General features: G+C 39.2%; 2 long non-coding RNA genes across 2 annotated transcripts; both read left to right on the top strand.

The window, feature by feature from the left end:
- The first annotated feature begins 7,832 nt into the window (after positions 1-7,832).
- On the top strand, positions 7,833-12,208 carry LOC306986147. Its single transcript, XR_013794916.1, has 3 exons — positions 7,833-7,967; positions 10,840-11,014; positions 11,819-12,208. It is a non-coding gene; the product is annotated as an uncharacterized lncRNA (long non-coding RNA).
- Positions 12,209-14,307: 2,099 nt separating this feature from the next.
- Positions 14,308-22,734, top strand: LOC306986146. The gene is made up of 4 exons (XR_013794915.1): positions 14,308-14,545; positions 15,057-15,124; positions 15,316-15,404; positions 18,034-22,734. It is a non-coding gene; the product is annotated as an uncharacterized lncRNA (long non-coding RNA).
- Positions 22,735-23,058: the final 324 nt, after the last annotated feature.

The raw sequence follows: 23,058 nt of genomic DNA, 5'->3' as shown, positions 1-23,058 counted from the left end.
GCAAAGGACAGCTTGGTAAAAGGCAGGACACACCTTGGAAATGCCAGGCATGTAATGTTCACTTGTGTCTTCAGTTGAACATTTAGTTCATCCACATAGAGGAATTACAATAAAACAGATTGAAAAACAAAACCTTTGAATCTCTTTGTTTAGGCTTGCCTCATGATGGGCCATTGGGGGAGTGTCTGTCACACGCCGGGTCTGAATCTCATTAATATTGATGGGCCATTACCACTCCTGCATAAACCTCTTCTGACAAAAAACTGTCCTACAAAGTTTAAATCAATGTATTGTTTTATGTGAACGATTAGGCAGGATGTTTTTCACATCATTTTGAAGCCAGAACTCGAAGCGACAACATCTATTAGTTAAAAGTCTTGAGAACACATATTTAGTATGTGTTTTGTGGTCTTATTTCAGCAACTTTCTTTTTTTTTTTTTTATAACCACGCATAAACATTATTCTCTTAAAAATTACAGACATGTACATACATGTTGCTCACATATTATGGTAGCCCCGTTTGTGCTATATAGAGTGAATTTACACCTTTAACATGTTTATAAATAACTAAAAAAAACACAAATGTCAGGGCATTTCAAAACATCCCAAGGGCCCCAAAAACACCTTGGTCCCCAGAGGGTTAACACACTTTTGAAGAAAGATGTGGGAAGAGCGTCAAGGGCGCAGGTTGATGTTTTAAGGTGCTGTACGGTTTCTTCCAAATTTTGCCATCAATTTCTTTGAAATCAGACATAGTAACTACTTTCTCAGGTTGTGGTCTGATCTGTCTGACCCCAGTGCAACTCAAGGATGTGCTGATCACCTTTCTGATATTATTGATTTTCTCAGAGAAGAAAGAAGCGAACTCACTGCACTTGCTGTCTGAGAGCATTTCACTGGGAATCTGGCTCGGGGGGTTTGTTAATCTCTCTACAGTAGCAAAAAGAGTGCGTGTGTTGTTTAAGTTGCTGTTTATAATATTTGAGAAGAAAGTCTGTCTAGCTTTGCCTAGTTCCATATTGACAGCATGGATGGTGTCTTTGTAGATGTTATAATGGACTACAAGTTTTGTCTTCCGCCACATGCGCTCTGCTTTTCTGCATTGTCTTTTCATATTTTGCACTGCTGTTGAGTTTCTCCAGGGTGCCTTTTGTCTACCACTCTTCCTGACTTTCACAGGAGCAATATCATCAATTACACTTTTAACTTTTGAGTTAAAAGAATCAAGGAGAAAATCAACAGAGCCAGCAGATATGCTTGGTGTTGAAGATATAGCCTTCATAAATAGTACACTAGTGTTCTCATTTAAGCATCTCTTCTTGACAGACACAGATCTAGCTTCAATGGCAGGAGAGATCAATATATCAAAGAAAATACAGAAATGATCAGACAGTGCTACATCCTTAATAACAATCGATGAAATGTTTAGACCCTTACTGATAAGTAAATCTAGAGTGTGTCCACGATTGTGTGTCGGTCCATGTACATGCTGAGTCAGATCAAAAATTTTTTAAACAGTTTGGATTTCTTTTGCCATATTGTTTTCTGCATTATCTATGTGAATGTTAAAATCTCCAACAAAACAGTCAAACTCTGAGGAAATGGTTAATAACAGTTCTGTAAAGTCCTCAGCAAAGGCTGAAGAGTATTTTGTAGGCCTGTAAACAATGATAAGTAAAATACATGGAGCACCTTTTAACACAATACCCAGATATTCGAAAGACGGGTAATTACCAAATGATATTTGCTTACATTGATAGACATCTTTAAAAAGAGCAGCTACTCCCCCACCTCTCCTACCCGCTCTGCAGACACTCAAAAAAGTAAAGTTAGGAGGGGATGTTTCATTGAGGACAGTTGCACTGCAGTTGTCTTCTAACCAAGTTTCATTTAGAAACATAAAATCCAGGTTGTATGTGCTTATTAAGTCATTGACTAGAAGTGATTTATTTTTAAGTGAGCAGATGTTTAAAAGTGCTAACTTAACAGTCTTACTTTTTGTTAGAATTTAGAATTTTTCTAACACATTTTTTTTAGTTCTAATTTTTTGAAGCATCGAAAATACATTTTTGTCCAAAAATAACAAAAACTACGACTTTATTCAGCATTGTATTCTCTTCCGGGTCTGTTGTCAATCCGTTCAATGTTGTCAATGTCGCCTATCTAGTGTATATTTCTATGCTCCCGAGCTTCGTTTACAGCGTCTTACATCAGCAGCGTCACTGCGGAGTCGTAAATAACCCACTAATGTCATATGGACTACTTTGATGATGTTTATATTACCTTTATGGACATGGACAGTATACCGTACATACATTTTCAATGGAGGGACAGAAAGCTCTCGGACTAAACCTAAAATATCTTAAACTATGTTCCGAAGATGAACGGAGGTCTTACGGGCTTGGAACGACATGAGGGCGAGTCATTAATGACATAATTTTCATTTTAGGGTGAACTAACCCTTTAAGACCTACCAGATTAAAACAATATACTCAAAATTCTCAAAGTGAAATTAATTGCATGTAGGTTCCCATGGCAACGTGGTGTATGAAGTTTGTGGGACTGTACTTGCAGGGCTTAATTTAGTGGCATTAACGTACGGCTCAGCAGGCTTGCATATATAACTTATTCTCTCAGCTGAGAATATATATTGGTCGTATAGATTATCATCAGGAAAATGATTTGTGACATGGCGGTGCGTTTTATAGCTGATTTCAATCATAAACTCTGAACAAAACCTCCTCTGAAGCAGGTTGGGTGTGCAGCATAAGTTACCATGATGATTTAGTCAGGTTAAAATAGCCCCCTTTGTGACATAAAAATTCTTGCTTTTGGCTCAACATACCTAGCTAACCCTTTGTAGTAACCACTTAATCCCTTTGAAAATCTAAAACATGAAAATGATACATATTGGCCCTCATTTATCAATCTTGCGTCGAAACGGGCGTATATGTTGGCGATTATGCTTACACTCCTCTCACCGCCTGATGTATGAAGCTGTGCGTACCTTTGAAATTCAGGTGTACGCAATACCTGCCCTTGATAAATGCCGCGGCTGAAAACGATCGTCATTAGATTAACACGCCCCTATATATTCACGTCTCCGCCTCCCCCACGCCCTCATTTTACGCCATGGACACATGGAAGACGGCAAAAAAGAGAAACTTCTCCGACGTGGAGATCGAGACCATCACCAGGGAAGTGGAAATAAACAAAATTGTTTTATTTGGGAGTTTAAAGAGTGGGATTAAAGGCGCCCACAAAAACAAAATATGGACCCAAATTACGAGTTCTGTAAATAGTGAGGGGGCTGAGAAGCGCACTCCAGCAGAGGTAATAATGTTTTATTGCTTAATATAGACCAATAGTGATCAAGTTAAGCATGAGTTTTCTTTATTGCTTAATATAGACCAATAGTTATTGTAGGTGAAAAAAAAGTGGTCCGATATAAAGATCGCCACAAAGAGGTGCGTCTCGGCACTGAAGAGGAGCCAGAGTCAGACTGGGGGAGGCCCACCGGATCCAAGCCTCCAGCTGACACCGAACGAGGAGCAGGTGGCAGCCCTCATCGGAACGGCGTCTCTAGAAGGTATCACCGGTGGGGGAGATACCGACGACATTCATGGTAAGTAAACTTAAATTTGATAGACCAATAAAAAAACACAAGTCCATAGTTAACTCATTTTATTTAAATTTTATTGTTTTGTAGATGATGGCACTGCAGGCCCCAGCGCCCTCGAGGCATCTCCCCCTCAGCCCATCCAGGAGCCTGAGCCTATCCTTGCGCCCCACCCAGAGCCTGAGCAGGTGCAAGCGGGGGAAGCCGAGGCTCATCCACCAGCCTCCTGTGCGCCAGCCTCCCGTGCGCCACGGCCAAGGGTCCTGACGGATGAGGTCCTGGAAAGACAGTCAGAAATTTGTAGACTACTGGTCGAAATTAACCTGTCATTAGTGTCAATAAATACGACATTACAGCAAAAAAAAAAAAAAAAAAAAAAAAATGAAACCAAATTCTGTGTTATTTTAACTTACCCTTAAAACCGCCGAACAAGGTCCCGTCTGAGCTGAACAGCTCCCAAAGCCGGTGGTGCTGCCCACTGCTCCACTGGCACTTCTGGGTCTGGGGCCAGCGCGTCAAATGGCACACGGTTTATCTCAGCCATGTTGTGCAAGACGGCACATGCCAAAATGATGTTGCACGCCTTCTCTGGCGAATAGAGCAACGTGCCCCCCGCGTGTGCCAGGCAGAGCCATCTACCTTTTAGGAGCCCCACGCAGCGCTCCACAGTGGTTTGTGTGTGCGCGTGGTTGAAGTTGCGCTCCTGATGCGTCACAGGGTTTGGCACAGGGGTGATCAAAAAGTCCAAAAGAGGATAACCCCTGTCACCTAAAGGGGAAGAGAGGTTAGGAAAATAATATATTTAGCAAAATAAATTTGCTCTTAGTACTCACCTAAAAATGAAGGCATCGTGGGTGCCTCCAGGCCATCGTGCCACAACATTTAATAGGCAGAGTCTGGCATCACAAATAATTTGCACATTGACTGAATGATCATTTTTACGGTTGATGTATGCGTAATCATTAACCGATGGTGGTTTCAGACGCACGTGGGTACAGTCAATTGCACCTATGACATTTGGAATCCCAGCAATCTCATAAAAACCCCTTTTAATCATTGTTTGCTGGGCATTGTCGTATGGGAATTGGATGTAGTGTGGGATGAGAGTCCTGATGGCAGCCAGCACGGATGACAGCATGCGGCTCGTGGTGGGTTGGGATATGCCAGACCTGTCAGCAATCTCCCGTTGAAAGGTTCCAGTGGCCAAGAACCCCAGTGTGGAGAGAACCTGGACTGGAACAGGTAAGGCCCTTGACCGCCGGGTCTCACGTTGGAGGTAGGGCTCCAGGTGATTGCACCGCTCCAGGAGAAGATGCCTTGGAAGACGAAATCTGCTCATCAGCTATTCATCTGATTCATTCAGAAGATCTCGCCTATCCTGATATACTCTTTCCCTTCTCAAGGGTGCATATGCGTCTTCTAAAAGCGCCAGGTCAGCCGTCATTGAGAATTAGTGTACGGTGGAAATCCAGTTTAAATCCTGTTTGGATGAGCAAATGACCTATCACAATGCATTATTTTACAGCACATGTTTTGAAACAATTAGCATTTAATTTTGTATCACGTCACATGTTTTGGGGTGTACAATAGTGATGATGATGGTATGTGGAGTACCATTCATTCACATTAATAATTGCATGACAATTTGTTATATTCTTATTATTATTATGATTTGTATTATTAATGACGCTTATTGTTATTTAGAAGAAGAATGTCGTTATTATTATTATTATTTAAAAGAAGAACGTAATTTTAATTATTCTGTCAGTCTGAATTATGTTTTGGTCATTGAAAGCCTTTCATTACTGAACCCAGTCCGTGCGCACCTGCCGGGCTTAACTCACAAAAATAAACACTGAAGTTTATCATTTCTATGTTGCTGTTTTTTTACAGTGGGTCATAATATATCATATCTTTAGTTTGTCAGTGCGTTTTGTGGTGTTAGGAATTGTTTTTCTGCGCATTTCAGCACTAACTCAAAACGTGCGTACATGTACACCACCTCCTGAGCTGGCGTAGGATTTGAGCGTGCCGTACGCCAACGTCCATATTGATAAATCGCAAAGTCACCGTGGTTTTGGGTGTACGCCAGGTGTACGCTGGAAATTTGGTGTACGCACTTTTCATAAATGAGGGCCATTGTACCCAGAAGATATATTTAATTCTGTCTGGGATCCTACCTTTCAAGAAGTAATATCTTTTTGTAGTAAACAATACTGAGTGTTAAAAAGTGCAGAGACGGCCCCTGCAAACCCCGATCATGATTATGCTGAACTGCCCCCGCCACTGGAGGAGCAACTTAAGGAAGCCCCACAAGATCATCAACGATCAAGCAGAATTAATTGCACGTCTTCAAACCAAGCAGTTTCTCCTTTCAAGATTCCAAGGCGATGATAAGAACATCATGTTTTTCACAGGCTTTCCTGATTTCAACACACTGAAAGCAGTGTTTATGGCCCTACAGCCTACTGCAGAAAACATGGAACATGGTAGGGTGGAGTCAGACACAGCGAATAAGGCAAGCTGGCGGGGTAATTGTAAGGCAGGGGTTTAGCATTCCTAAACTGGCCGTCATTGACCATTTTTTTCTATTTTTTTTGTCGTCTTAGGCAAGGTTTTCCTGGACAGGGCCTTGCAGTGCGTTTTGATGTGTCACAGTCAACTGTAAGTAGGGTCTGTGTAACCTGGGCAAACTATCTTCATTTCATGTTAGGATCACTTCCAATTTGGCCTTCGAGAGAAACTGTAAACAAGCTCATGCCTCCTTGTTTCCAAAGCACTTTCCCACTTACAAGAGTTATATTAGATTGTACAGAAATACACGTGCAGAGACCTAGTTCAAAAGTTCTCAACTCTGAAATCTACTCTCACTACAAAGGTAACATTTGAGCATCTCTCCCTCAGGTTTAGTTACATTTGTCAGTGACCTGTATTCAGGTTCGATATCTGACAAGAAGATCACAAGAGAATCAGGGATCCTGTCACTACTTGAGGAAGGCAATGAGGTCATGGCTGATAAAGGATTTCTCATCAAGGACCTTCAGTTAAATCAATGTCTCCCTTGTGATCCCACCCTTTTTAGGCCCAAATGGACATTTCAGCCAAGAAGAGGTGAGACAGGCACAAGCCATAGCCAGACTTCACATTCATGTTGAGCGTTCCATTAGGAGGATCAAAGAGCATCACATATTCGATAGGGTCTTACCAATGACACTAGTGGGCTCTGTCCATCAACTGTGGACTGTTTGTGTCCTCTTGAGTAACTTCCAAGGGCCTCTGTTCTAAAGAGTGCCAGTGCACCCTTGAAATTATGCCTGTCTTTATGGACTTGTTTGAAATTATACTGTCCAGCCCATGGAGCACACTAAATTACGCTGACAGGTTGTTTTACAGTGTGTGTGTGTGTGTGTGAGTGAGTGAGTGAGTGAGTGAGTGAGTGAGTGAGTATGCTGCAAACAGTGTTGCTCCACCAGAATGACTCATGAACATTAGCAGAAACATATGTTACTTCACAAAAACTTAAAAAAAAATAGAATGTTAAAATGTAAAAATTTTATTGTCTCCTGTGTTTCATTTAATTTAATTTAATTTAATTTCATAGATGCTCTTTTCATGTACCTTTGTTGCACAAGGCAGCCAGGAAGTATGTAAAACAGAAACGGTCAAGTTTGGATTTCACATTTTCCCATTCTTTAGGGTTGAAGTGGACCCACTCCAGGTGATGGTCCTGTTTGCACCGGACAAAGAAATCGCACCATGTCATACCGGTGATACCCATCTGTCCCACCATATGGATTGTCTTCAGAGCATAGGTTCAATCGGTCTTGCAGTACAAGTCTGCACAGTCTTTAAAACGGTCCTTGTCTGGACACTTGATTTCCGTAGGTTGGAGCTGCACTAAGATTACACACTTTCCTATCAGGTGAGGCCCCCGATGTGGGCCATGGGGATTAATTACAAACCCACAGGGATAGACTTCATTGCCAGTAATTTCCTTGTATTCAGCAGCAGCGACTGGCTCCATTTCAAGGCCTCTCTTCATTGCTTTAGTTTGTGTCAAACGTTTCTCCTTCATGTTGGCTGCCAAACTGTCAAAGTCTCTCACCCTGGAGCAGATTCTTTTGAATGATGATGATGTCAGGCGTTTGGCTCGTACTTGATGCCAGGTCTTGCTACTGCGTCCTCTGGTTTCCATTTATAGATGCTTTGCATCAGACAGTGTGACAGCCAGGCCACCATAGAAGAATGTTTCAGTATCATCTAGAGCAGTGCTAAATGAGCATGGCTGTTGAGGTAGAGGAAGTTCAGGGTAATTTTCACTGAAAATGGACAGTGGACGTTGTTTTGGTAAGTTAATACAGAACCCCGGGGAAGGTCCCCAAATTCTGTGGAGACCAGATCAGCAGGCTACTTACAGTTTGCTTCCAGTAACTTTAACATCTGGCTCTTACTGCCGATTGTAGCCAGGTTGCTATAAAGATTCTCTACAAATTCAGCACTTGGTAATGGAAGTGGCACAGGACGATACGAATTAGAGACAATCCCTTCAGTAGAGCGCTGTTTTTTCTTTGGTGGTGCATTAGCCAATGGTGGTTTAACTTTGGATACTGTCACAGTGCTAGCTGCTCTTGGGCTGAGACATAATGTCCTTGATGGAACATGCCAGGCTTGAGGAAGAGATGTTTTGCTTGCAGTTGGGGGGACAGATGCATACCCCATTTTTATATAGTGGGCCAGCGTGTAGAGCAGTCCTATTAGGTGATTGCACTGTCCCAAGGCAGCTTTACAGTTGCAGGTTGTTTTGCCAATGAATGGCTCCTCGAAGGACAGCTCCACCTTTAAGAACACATTAACATTTAGATAGGAATACCAACATATTTTTCTAAACGTCTGGTCCAGACCCAAACAGTCATGGTAACTAAGGATTTAAAGGAACCGTATGTAAGATTGTGGCCAAAACTGGTACTGCAATCACTCTCAAATTACTGTAGAGCGGTGTATCCCCTCCCCCCTGACTCGAGGTTGCCAGATATGCTGCAGGATCCAGCAGGAACGTAGGCTGCTACAAAGAGCTTCCAATGGCAAGTGACGAGTCCTACACAGTACGTTTTTTTTTCTGTTAATTATGTTTATGCTTCATGAGAGATCTTTTGCGAAGTAATTATGTATCGCAAAAATGTACTAATGGCGATTAGCCAAATATAATCGTAAAGATGTACGCTCGTATGTGACAGTACATTGTTAGAACAGTAGTCGTTGGTCTAACTTGTAACGTTAGGTATCTGTCATTAACGTAAGTACAAGCAGAAGCCTATGTCACTATGTGTAACAGATATCAAAGATACAGCTATTCATTTAACTGATGCTATAAGTGAAAGCGACCAGCTGTATTTTTTAACTTACCCTGCAGTACCCTGCACAAAATATGTGATGTGAAAGATTACGTAACATTCTACTATTTTTGGAATACTTGGTCAACTTGCAGCATGTGTAGTCCACAATATACGCAACAAACGAATGAGGAATCATTTTTACCGAGGTAATGTTAGGCTACTGTCTCAATTACGTTTCACATTGCCATAATGGGCGTGCTAATGTTGTTTTCCTCAGCATCTCAGCGTAATGACAGAGAAACGGGCTCTGATAATGCGTTGCTAATGTTAGCAATGACGACTCACCGTTTTTATTACCCAAACAATTTATTACCTTTTCAATTCAATGACCCACCTCCTCCATATGAGCTAACGTAACGTTACTTTGCACGAACATGCATAACTTTGTTCGACTGTCATGAATATTTGAAATGTCCATTAACAACAAGTAAAAGTTAGCCAAACATAGATGAATCTTACCTTTCCAGGGGTCCGTTCTTCGTACGTTGCTTAAAACATCCGAGATCAAACGAGACATCCAAGATGATATAATCGGCCTAATCATGATCTGGCTAATTGGGTTCTTCGAACACACCTGCCGGTTATGATTAGTATAGCTGGATTGAGTTTATCTGAGATAATTGCGCGTGCATGCGCTGGTTTAAAAATAACAAAAAATAATCTGTAATAACATACTGTAGCCACTAGATGTCTGTATATCCTTTACATAAATATATATTGAGGGCTGTGAAATTCTAACTTTTATTTATTAATATTTGACCTTGAAGTAATCCAAAAGTAATCAATTACATTACTTTCATATTGTGGTACTTGGATTACGTTACTGAATACTTTTTTTAGGAAGTAAAATAACTGTAACGGAATACATTTTTAAAGTAACCCTCCCAAGCCTGTATGTCACACTATCACAATTAAAAAATACAACAATATGTATCGTGGATTGTAGTGATCTGTATTGTGTATAATCACATAAAATAAAAATTACTGTGAGAATTAATTTTACAGAGTTTAAGTCAGTACAACATCAAACTACAATATCGTTCTGACTACCGGGGGAAAGTTGTGATTTAAAAAAAAATAATGTCATTACATTTGTTAAGAGCATAAGAAAAATTTGAAAAATAACGTTCTTTAAAAACTTCTTTTTTTTTTTCTTTAACACCATTTAAATTGTTTCAGGATTTTTTTTTTATACCAAACTTTGTATAAAGATTCTCAACTATGTTATGAAAGCTATCAGAATGATTAGATGTACTATTTTACTCTTTGCAATGCGTGTAAATGGCCATACTTTTTTTTTTTTTTTTACACTGTTAGACCTTACCAGGTTTTTCAACAGTAAAATACTGGGAAGTGGCAACACTGTTGATTACTGGACTTCTCTTTCACATCGAATACTGCCAAATACACACACATTTGTTTTTGTCTAAAGTGCGTAAACAGCCTGATGTTAGATGTGTGCGAGTCTTAAAGGGGAAGCAGTAAACGTGCTGCTGCTTGAAAAAGGGGAAATTAGTTTTGCTATACTGCTCAGTCTCTTGAAAAATCATAAAACCAACATGGAAAATAATCAGGAATCATGTTTTTTCTGAAATTATTTTTGGCCGCCACCGTAATCCCAACAACCGGAATCATAATTTACTAAATTGGAGATAAACAAGAACACTTAAATAATGAGGAATACATTTATTACTTCTGTGGTATCAGTAGTTTTGCCTTTTGTAAACCATGTTTCATAAAATTGCACATTTGATGACACTTTTGACTGTCTCAAGTAAATGTGATTCATTTTAATTTTTCTTCTTTTTTTTATGCCCTCCTAATAGCCGAAGAGATGTGGACACCTCTGCACTGCAAAACCTGAAACTCCAAGTAGTAGAATTATTGGAGGCCTCACATGGACCCAGCAAATACAGAACATTGTCTCTAATGCAGAGCGAGCTATGCCAAGAGCACTTGGGACAGCCCTAAAGGAAACTTTTTCTTGTTCGATTTGCACTGGTATGCAAATTGGTTTTAATGGCTCTGCACACCAGCCTTTGTCTTTTATATAACGTTTCTCAGTACATCTGCACAATATTATAATTCTTATCTAATAACTTGCAATGCACAATTTGGTGGATCCTTAATATCCCATTGGGGTTCATCTTGGCATTAATGTGCATTTTGTGTCTTTACACCCTATTCTAAATCTACCCCCGATAACCTCCTAACATTTGCTTCAATAACATTGATTGTAATTGGATTGATGTATTGGGTGTATTTAAACTGATCTTTTAAGTTAAGTTTACACAACAACGATATGCTTAAAACTGAAGTTTTCTTCCGCGTACAGATGACACCATTGTCAAAACGATCTGCAAAAACTACTAAAAATGCTGTTTCTGCTGCCAGGCCATTAGATGGTGATGAAACCTTTTAGACTGAACATGAATGTGCATGATGCTATTTTCAGAGTTTCATGTTTTTGTTTACAGAGACTGTTTTCAAAAATGTGTACATTCAAACCGGTTTTCAGGCATCCAAAACACTGTTGCCGTAAAACGTTTGGCCATGTAAAATGTGGTCAATTGCTATCTGATTGTGATATCACAAATGCATGTTAATTCCAGGTGTATGGGAATTGGGAACCATTGACAGAACTCAAATTTACAAGATGATACATCAATGTATGGCTGGTTTGTAAAAGAGAGGGTTTTCTAAAATCTAGTACTGTTTTCTACTTTCTAACTGCGATTAAACTGTGGTGAGCTCTTTTGGTGTCTATTGCTCATGTTTTACTCTGTATATTTTACTTACTTCCAGGAATTATGGAAAACCCAGTGTTGACATCATGCTGCAGGAGCATTGTGGGGTGCAAGCTGTGCGTCAATCAATGGGAGGCCACATCTACACAGTGCCCTAAATGCCGCTCCGAAGAGTACAACATAACTGAGGTTGCGGGTCTCTCCGCAATTAAACGCAATTAAAAATCTGGTTTAATTTTTAATGCGGTGTCCTATTGTTCTTTGAAAGTTCGAAAAATGCCAAAATGTTCGAGCTAATGTTTTGGCTCATGGAGGATGCCAAAAGAGTGTCTGTGGATCGAGCTCATGCTTAATTTGTCTCTGAAATAACACATTTAAAGCAGTTATTATAATAAAATGGGGGAGACTGGATCAAGTTCCTATGGAATCAATAAATGTTGTTGATGGCATGCATTGTTTCTCGTTTTTATTGTTTGATTATACAGCCAGGGCTGGACTTGACTGGACTCCACCAACTACTGGCGTTTTTAAAAAAAATATATATTGAAAGTAGTGTTTCATGTTGTCACTTCACATTTAAAGGTAGGGTAGGTCAGAATTGTCTAAAAAAAACTTTTATTCAAATTTGTTTAAACTGTCTTTATATACCAATGCATAATTAAAATGCAAGTACTCTGAAATAGAGAGTATAAAAAACCGAGTGACTCTAGTGTATTTAATTTTCAATAAACACAGCTCATTGATTCCATTCACTCCCACCTAAAAACGGGTGCGCGACTGCGCGCACGTGGGCAGAGCCAGTAATAACGGCGGTAGTCATGGCGACGGAGAGTGACAGTCGCGCAAGCCAATCCTGTGATTCGTCCCGAATGGAAATAATGAGCTGTGTTTAATGAAGATTAAACGGTCTAGAGTCACTCGATTTTTATACTCTTTTTATCAGAGTACTTACATTTTAATTATGCATTGATATATATAGAAAGTTTAATCAAATTTGGTAAAAAGTTTTTATATAAATCCTACCTACCCTACCTTTAATGAAATTGCTATGTAAATTCACAGTGCCTCCTTTGAGCTGCATTAAACAGTGTCTAATGCATATCTAAATGCTAGGTCAAATGCTGCTTCTGTGCAATAAACTATTTGACATTTGCTCGCAATGTTTTTCTTACAAAAACCATCATTTTGCAGGATAATTGTCTATTACAGTATACAACACAGACAGAAGCTTGCCAATAAATCTGTGGTGATATACAACAGGCTTTAAGAAAAGTTTATTTTCATCGCACTGTAAAGTGATCTATAGGAAAAGCAATTGAAAAGTTCAAATTCCAAAAAAGTTGCATATAAACTGTCAGTATACTGTTAATTACAGTTAGTACCATGGGAAGTAGGGGTGCTTAGAGTGATCCCTGGCGTGGAAAAAAATATGGTTGGGGATGAAAGTAAAAAAAACCTGTCGTGTTTTGCATATATATATATATATATATATATATATATATATATATATATATATATATAATGTGTGTGTTTGTTTTTACTTGTGCTGTATTATAGTTACACTGGGTCACCAACTAAGTACAGTAAATTAACACAACCTTCTTGACTCTTCAACCGAGTGTAATGGTATGTTATCAAGCCTTTAACGTTATGTGCTCAACAGTAAATCTGTAACATGTAGCCAACATTAAGAATAGGGTTATGTCGGTGAGGAAATTTCCCCACTGATTAGTTAACTTATGTCAACACCAGTGTTATTTGTTAATGTCTTCTGTAGATTTTGATCTCTATAAGTTGTTATATAAAAAAAAAAAAAAAAAAAACAGTAGCCCACAATAAAAAATAAAATCAAAACTCGCGAGTTTTATCACTAAAATAATAAGACGGGTGACATAAAATACCCATATTATAACAAATAAATAAAATATATTTGGAAAGTGCCCTTTAAAACGAAGGCTCAGTTTGTGGTTCGCTATTATTTGATTGAAAACAACAAAGACAAAGTCACTTATATTAAACACTTTTTTATTTTGTTGCGCCTTTAATTGCCTCCGCTATCATCCTGTCAATCATCTGTCTCATTCTCGAGGGTAGCTGGCTATGATTACAGTTTCATAATCATTCAGTTACAGTTTTAGTAAAATTTTATATCACCATAATCGGTACCCACCCTCAGCCGATGGGCATTACAGTATTTGCAATGACCATCCCGTGTCCAAATGGAGTGTATAAGTTACTGTCTAAAAGAAAAGTTCTGACTGCTGACTGAACATTGGTCTGTGCCTCACCCGCTCGGCTAAATAAAACTGGTAAATATTAGGTGGCAGACTAATATTTAATATTTCTGGTGTAAATATTTATGTGAAACGGCGTTAAGTTGCACAGAAGAAAGCCCAATCTAAGACCTGCCCTGTACAGTTTAAGAGGCGGAACGTAGCCAGAGGACTATTATTTTGTTAAACAGACCTGAGCGACGACTGATGACGTCACATGCTCAGATTTGCTTGACCAATCAGCGGAAGGGGACGTCACATGACCGCCTCCATGTGGAAAACTAATTTTGAAGTAATTTATTCGTTTTTTGCCTGTGAACAAAAAAAAACGAAAAATCAAGCCAAAATCTCGTTTTTTCGTTTTTTTTTAAAAAAACGAATAAAGGCGCCGTTTTCTCGTTTCTGCTTATTCCATTTTGAATTGGAAAACAAACTATCAAAACGTACACGGACCGGAAGAGAACGCCACATTTGATTACAGATGAGACGTTATTACTGCAATAATGAGTCAAGTATATCTTGATGCTTTCTTTATTTTAACATTTTCACCGTAACATGGCAGTTGTTATTGCGATTAAGAGTGTAACATTACATTATTTTCATCGCAGATAGTAGACGCAATAGACTCAGGAGGTGAATTAATCAGGTTTTCATATCTATGATTGCATTCTAATCATTTCTTACATCATAATGTGTTCGCATGTGGGTGTGTTCGACGAATTTGGATGCTGAAAATATATATATTTTAATTAAACCGACTTTTTAAATAATTTGAAAATTACTAAATGACTTAAAGTCAAATTTGCTAAATGCAGATCCAATATTGTAACACTCGAAGACATTTATATACATTTAATACATATAATCAATGTTATAACCACCATAAATATTTAATATATCACTCTAGAAATAATGCTTGTAATGTAGCATTATTTTTTTATTTTTGCATTTGAAGAGTGAGTTACTATTTGTTTTGGAATATGTAATTTTGTGCTTATCTGGAGTTACACGTTCATTTTGCAGGATCAGTTCATATGTGTGATTGGAGATACAGTGCAAGCGGTGAGGAATCGCAGGCCTTTATTGATGAGGTGATGTTAACGTTACATGATTTGTCATGAATTGTTGCACAGACAGCACACCCTGATCAAGCTGAAACACTGCTATCAAGTCACTTACTATCCCTTTAGCTTTTAAATACTTTGAATCTTCTCCATTTGCAAGTAATAAATTCCCACCTGTGCATTTACAGATGCCCCTATAATCATCATATATTTTACAGGTATCAAACCAAAGGAAGAGGGCATGGGAACTGGTGTGTCAACCGTGGTACCAGTAAATACAGGAACATCCTTCATGAAGATTTGCGCGGTAAGCTGAAACTTACAAGCCAAGATGAGGAAACATTTGCATGGGTCTTGGGTATGGAAGTAAAATAATGGCAAATGTTTTTGAAACAAAAAAGCCTGTTGAATTGCACTACTTGAAAAAAAAAATGCATTGCATTAACTATGCTTGCATTTTAATGCATTGTATTTAGGGCTTGCATTTTGGGTTGAAATTTAAGCTGTGAATATTTCGATTAAAAACATTTCAAACACATTTTCATTATTAAAAATCCAATAATCCATATTCACCATTAATATTTCACTTCAAAAATATTCAAACGGTTTAAAAATACAACCTATAATATTTAAAGGAACACTTCACCCATTTGCATTAGACTTTGTATCTTTAGAAACCCAGTCTCATTTTCGAATGGTCATGGTTTATTCCTTTATTTTCCCCTGAGATGGGAGAATAAGGATTTAAGTGTTCCACTTCCTGCTTTTTATGACGCAAAAATCGTCATTTTGCGTCATAAAAAGCAGGAAGTCCAAATTCTTTGAATACGGGTAAGACTACAAACACTAGCTCATCATTTATCTAGTAGAATGTGCTGTTCCGCATGTTTTCAACCCGCCCATAGAGGGAGGGATCTCACCGTTTATATACTGTCTATGGATCTCACTCACAGAATGGACATATAGTGTCAGCCATTTTTTATTTGGAAGCTAAGCTAACAGTTTCTCTTGTTCTGTGGAGAAAGCCGAGTAGTAGGGGTTACCATCCTCTTTTTCCCTCACATGTCCGGCCGTCGAGATCGTCCAAAATGTGCGGGATTCGGCTTTTGCTTTCTGCAGTCGCATTCATTGTTTACATGCACACCTTTAGTTTCAATCTAACTGAACTCATCCCGATTGGTGAATCTGACTGTAGTGTTTACATGAACGCTAAACAAGTGATCGGTTGATGTGCGTTTTAACATTGCTAAGAAAATTCCCGCTCCTCCGTGAGAGACACGAGACGAGACCGGTGCGTCTCACGGGTGCCGCTCATCAGTAATCACGCCACTGGCCTCGCGCCGTTCTCCCGCGGCCGTCAGTCTCGTTCCTGCTCGCCGTTCTCCCGCGGCCGTCAGTCTCGTCCTGCTCGCCGTTCTCCCGCGGCCGTCAGTCTCGTCCTGCTCGCCGTTCTCCCGCGGCCGTCAGTCTCGTCCTGCTCGCCGTTCTCCCGCGGCCGTCAGTCTCGTCCTGCTCGCCGTTCTCCCGCGGCCGTCAGTCTCGTCCCGCTCGCCGTTCTCCCACGGCCGTCAGTCTCGTCCCGCTCGCCGTTCTCCCGCGGCCGTCAGTCTCGTCCTGCTCGCCGTTCTCCCGCGGCCGTCAGTCTCGTCCCGCTCGCCGTTCTCCCGCGGCCGTCAGTCTCGTTCCTGCTCGCCGTTCTCCCGCGGCCGTCAGTCTCGTCCTGCTCGCCGTTCTCCCGCGGCCGTCAGTCTCGTCCTGCTCGCCGTTCTCCCGCGGCCGTCAGTCTCGTCCTGCTCGCCGCAGTAAACATGATGAATGGCGACTGTAGAACGCAAAAGCCGAATCCTGGACATTTTGGGCGACATCAAAATACCGGGCAGACTCACAGAGACTCACTAGTAGCATAGCCTTGTTTACTGCAATCTCTTACCGGTAGGCGTGCCCTCCTAGGGCAGCAAAGCAAGTGCATTCTGGGAGTTGTTGTCTTTCATCCCCATAAGCCAAAAATACATTTTCTGGCTTTTCTCAGTCTAGAAGGCTCCAAATTAAAAAATAATTTCACATTTCTTCTACATAAATGACCCATTTTAAATACACATTCATCTTTCCAGGGGTGAAGTATCCCTTTAACAGGCAATTTTCGGTCAAATTTTTTTTTTCCGCTTTGCAAATTCAGTGGTTCGAATTGGACAGTAAATTCAACTTTAACATCCAGGAACTGCTAGCCTGGAAATCCAGACCCAAATCCGAAAGATTAAGGGTCTGGCATTGAGTAATATAAATCACCCAACTCGAGGGGCTACACCAAGTATGTATTTGAAAATCTCACTGCACGCAATTGGATAATACTAGTACGACCAATCACAACTAAGCCCCATACGCCTAGCTACCAGCGGAGCTAACTGGTAGATTAGACTCTTGTCGGCAAAACAGTAAAAACATCCTTCTCGCAAAGGAACGTTTCGAGCACCGTCTTCGGTTCCTCTTTTAGATAAAAGTCTAACTCGTTCATTGTAGCGGCCAAAGCTGTTTCAAACAACTGGTGTTCATCCACAGCCATCTTGCAATGTTACTAATGACGAATAATTTTTATCATTATTTTCGTCACCGACATTTTTTCACAGACGAAAACGAGACGATAACTAAATAAAAACCAGTTTTAAATGACGACAACTATGACGAAAATGTATTGACATTTGATTGGGGAATGAATAAACTGCTTCATCAGGGCAGTAAATAAAAAGATAACACAATTTTTTGTTATCCCTCTTATTACTATAATTATTAACATTTTGCAGATACTGCAAGGTGTATATAAACTTTAAAGCGCAACTGTATATCTATCACTTTCATTCAATTGAGCCAAATATAATAATGGACTGGATCTGTTTTTATAAACAATTGTTTTCCTTCTGTTTTTGTTTTCTTTCTTCAAGGTATTTTTTCTGACTTTCCTGCTTCTCTGGAACATTTCCATTCACATATACTCTGGAGAGCTTCTGGGACATAGACATAAACAGCACTTTCCAACAACTTCAAAACATTTGGTGACAAACGATTTTGGTTTTCTTGTGTTTATGCCGTTGGAGTTCTTCAGATTTTGTTTTGTTTTTTGTTTTTAGACAAACTTACATTCACTGTAATTGAGTAAGATTTTAGAAGAAACCATTTGGTCCTGTTGGTGCTAGTAAAGGTTTAAGAGCTTTAATATTTTTTTGTGCGTGCGTGCGTGTGTTAGAGGTGTACGATGTATCGTTTAGACGATAATATCCAAATTTGTTGTCTGGACGATATGCAAAATTGGGATATCGAATATTTCATAATTTGTACAATCCGACCCCCCAAACATGAAAAGAGCTGAAGGAAGTTAAAGAGAAAACAAATAACACACACTATAACCTTCTAAACTATGATATGTAGCGATTTTAATACTGTATGGGGTTTGTTTGACTGTATTTTATGTTTTTTTGTACAAAATCACGATCGTTCCTCAATTGCACGAGAGTAATTGCTGCTTCTAATTTGCAATACAACTACGGAGTTCTTACCTGTGTGTTATGACGTTTCTTAGGTTGAAGCAACGATCCAAAAACGTTAAGAGTAATGCCGATGAACGATTAATGAAATAGCTGATAGAAAAGGCAATAGAAATAGAATAGCTGATAGAAAAGCGGAAAACTGAAGTCTGAAGTTAAAAAGTTTTTCTTAAATGTCTGTGGCGTCCTCAAGTGGCGAGTTTCGTGATTGCATCATTAGAAAATTGCGTTGCATAATGATGAGTCCAAAAGATGGAATACATTTTCCCAAGAGATCCACCGTAATAGCCTCCGAACAGGGCTTCTTTTAACTTCTAGTAAAGGTCACATTGTTGTTAGTCTACTAATAGAAGTACTGTTTGCAAATAGGGGTGTACACGTATTCATATTGAACCATTCGGTACGAGGCTTTCGGTTCGGTACGCATACAAACGAACGATTCGTTGCACCATTTTTTCCTGCCGACCAAAATCCGCGCTGGCGCGACCACCATAACGTTGCACAGCATCAATGGCAAACCTCTGGGCAATCGTAATAAAAGCGGAACGAAACTGCGCTATTATTTTGTGCTTCACGGACACTTTATCAGTTCGGACCATCAATGTCAGTATGTCAGTAGTCTCAGCCTCAGACGTCACGCCCACGGAACGTTGGCTAAACGTCTGATGCATATGGTACACTTAACTGGAAACACTTCAGGAATGTCGAAGTCGTCATCTGATTGGTTGAATTTTATCGGATTTCCGGTGGGGTGCGAGTGTCGCGTTTATTTTCGGTCCGCCGGGAAACAAAGCGCAGACGTGTGATTGCGGAAGAAAAACTGTTGTGTTTACATGAGTGACAATGAGCATTTATCAAGATCAGCTAAACGTAGGATTCTCAAAAGTATGCGAGGTTCACGGCATAGACTCTTTAAGAGATGTCCTGGGGCCTGTTTCAGAAAGGAGGTTAAGTGAAAACTCTGAGTATGTTAACCCTGAAATGAGGGAAACTCTGGGTTTTCCGTTTCAGAATGGGAGGTAAATTAAACCCGAGAAAGCAGAGTAAGTCAAGCCCGTTTCTGAAAGAGAGGTAACTTATACTCAGAGTCAGTTACCATGGTAACTTACTCTGTGAACCTAACCTGGTCGGGAGCAGGTTTTCTTCGGTAAACCCAGAGTTTCTTGCGGCCTCCTCCCCTTTTTTAAAGAGGAAGCGGTGTTTAAATACTTAATTCATTCTTTCTGTACATTTATTTATTGCTGTTTTTACTGTTGTTTTTATTTATTTATTAATAAGATGAAGTCTATATAACTCCTTAACTGGCAACTGAAAATACAGCCGATTAGTCACATCATGTAGTTCTAAACAAATTCTACAGAATTAAACTGTGGCATTTACTGAAAATCACTGAAGTGTGTTCATCTGTGCACCAGAAGTTGATGGACCGTCCTCCTGCTGTTCTTCCACACACTTGGGGGAAATATAAGAATGTCTGTTTATATTTAGATATAAACTTAGATTCTATACTCCACATACAAATGTGAATGTGTAGATTGTCTGATCTGTAGACACATAATATTAACATTACCTCTGTAGGCCTCTCTATGGCAGCAGAAACTGTTTCATCCCCATCGTCCGGTGAAGATGAGCATTTGGTCGAGTGCACTTTATAATAGGCCTTCTATTTGTCATAATTTCTGGTGTATTGAGTCGGCTACTTACAACTGCCTGGGGTTCTGTTGGGACAAGAGGCTCCAAAAGACAGATATTACCATCAGAATCTTTTGGGACCAGCGAAAAACCCAACCCAAAGTCAAATAAATGGAAATATTTAAAATGCCCTATATAAAAAATAACACATATGTAGACCTCTTACATTTTATGAAGGCCCTTGGATCTTCGGGAGTGACCGGCTCTGATGAAGGAATTCCCTCAGCCAGAAATGCTGCTGCACTGCTAGACACTGGATGCTGTTTAGTTATTTAATATGTCAAATGTTTGTAAAGTCAGGTAGCCTACACCCATGATATGCTCAAGCCTTACCTGATTGAATTATGTTTTTATATTTTTTATTTTCAACTGCTGCCACATTATTTTAATGCCTGCAGGATTGCACATATATGAAAATTAAAATTAGGTTGAATAACTGTTCTTCCAGTTTCACCTCTGATATTATAACAGTTACTCTAAAATAGTAATTAATTACTAGCTGCAAATGACATCTTCAACAGTGTAATTAGATTCATGTAATAATTACTATCTTTAGAAAGTATTGATCTACTTATTATTAATTACTAAATCCCATATCAACCTCAACCACTTGAAAAACACAAGGAGAGACAAGAAACTGCACTTTTAATGCTTTCAAATTAACACAATTCAATTGCATTAATTATTCTTGAATTGACCAAAGTGTGTAGAGGGAGAAGGTTACATTAAAAATATACCTTTTAAAAATGTATGTTAAATCCACTATTGTTTTACACAGAATTGTTCTATAGTCTATGCAGTAGCCTATTTAATGTAATTACATCAGATTTTATTTTAAATGACAGTAGAATTAAGAGTATCCCTTTAATTAAATTACAATATTTAGATTACTTGGTAATTATTTACACCCAACACTGTATAACAGTAATTCCTCTTTGTGTCTGGCGCTGTTGCCATGGTTACTCATAGTATCTGCGCTCCATTGATAATGGCTTTCTATAGTTGTGGTGCACGCGCTTAACTCTGAGTCAGTCAACTTAGAGTTGATTGAACTAACTAATTTCAGCTGATCTGTAACCGAAAACTCAAGAGTTTCCCATCTCAGGGTAAGTCAACTCAGAGTTTGGGGACATTCCACGCCCCGAAACGTGACGCTGAACGAAACGAACTGTAATTGGTTGTTTGACATGTCAGTCAAACAGCCTTATGGGCGGGCCTTGGCCAAAGAAAGCTGCTATGAATTCCAGACCTTCAGCCATCAGTCTGAAGGTCTGGCTACGCGAGACTAGTATGTCAGTGCAGCGCGAGCCGAATCGTGAAGAAGCGACACTGTTATACACAGCGCTAAGAGATCCAGAGAAAACATTTTAATTCGCCACTGAAGTAATAACATCACTGCGAGATCTAGTGAGAAGCATTCACATTTCTCTGTTATTAACGGATCCTGAAACCAGGAGAAACATTTAGCCATGAATGAACTAGTTATAGGCTTTAAGTTCACAGATCAGCAACATTCACCATGGATTTAATATAGTAACACTAACTGTAACCATGGAAGTTTGGCAGAAATGGTAAAATGCCTTCAGGTAACGTTAGGCCTACATCACACATCTTTTTCCAGCACTTCAAAACTCAAATATTATCATATTTAAATGTTATTTTTAATGTGATGATGACCAAAACATTATTTGTTCATCCTTCAAAGATGACCCCCATTTATAAAACTAAAAGTTCCAAGAAAGTTCCAAAAAAAGTTCCAAAACATTTTTATTTTAATAAATAGGAAATTTATCTGGCATTTCTTTCTTTTTGCTGTATCGAAAACGTACATCACTGTATCGTATCGAAACAAACCGTGAATTTTGTGAACCGCCTATTTGCAAAGCACAAAGTTAATTTATTACGTACATATATTGTACTGAAAAGGCACTGTTCTTGTATTACAATAAATATTTAGTACAGTAACTGGGTTCATGTTTAAATCAATGTCTCATATCTTTATGTACTAGTAATTCTATACAATGATAGGTCAAATGCAGCAAGTCAAAAGACCAACTGGACCTTCTTTGCCTGTTTGCACACATTTCTTTGAAGGATTGCATAAATATCGTCTGAATATCGATATCGAGATATTGGAAAAAAATTCCGAGATATTAATTTTTGTCAATATCTCCCCACCCCTAGCGTGCGTGTGTGTGTGTGTGTGTGTGTGTGTTTTTTTATGGGGACCAAATTCCAAATTACCCCAAAGGTAGTAATATACCAGTAAATTACATGGAAACAAAAACAATTTTATATATCATACAGAATGTTTTCTTAAAATGTAAAAATGCATAATGTTTTCTGTGATGTTTAGGTACCTTTGTATTTTAGGAAGAAAATGATTGTGCATATAACCTTCATTGTCCTCCAGACCAGGGGTTTTCAAACTTCTTGTGTGTGTGGACCACTATTTGTAATCAAGAATTTTTGCGGACCACCTCATATTATAATAAAATATGTTTACACACAGTCCTACCTGAATTAATCCGCACCTGGTCATCACATCAGTACAACAGGCTTGTTAAAATAAAGTTTACTGCACACAACGGCTGCTACATATTTAATTTATTTAAGCTTCCCGAGGGCATAATCAGATTCATTTGAACAACAGGCTTGTGGCTTGAGTTTGTCCATTTAACAGCACATCCGCAAAACATTTCAGAAACGCGAAACTAAATGGAAATTAAAATA

This window comes from Phoxinus phoxinus, assembly GCF_949152265.1.
Source record: "Phoxinus phoxinus genome assembly, chromosome: 18".
Taxonomy (NCBI): Eukaryota; Metazoa; Chordata; class Actinopteri; order Cypriniformes; family Leuciscidae; genus Phoxinus; species Phoxinus phoxinus.
Note: the sequence above shows the minus strand (reverse complement) of the source record. Positions and strands in the feature narration are given on the sequence as shown.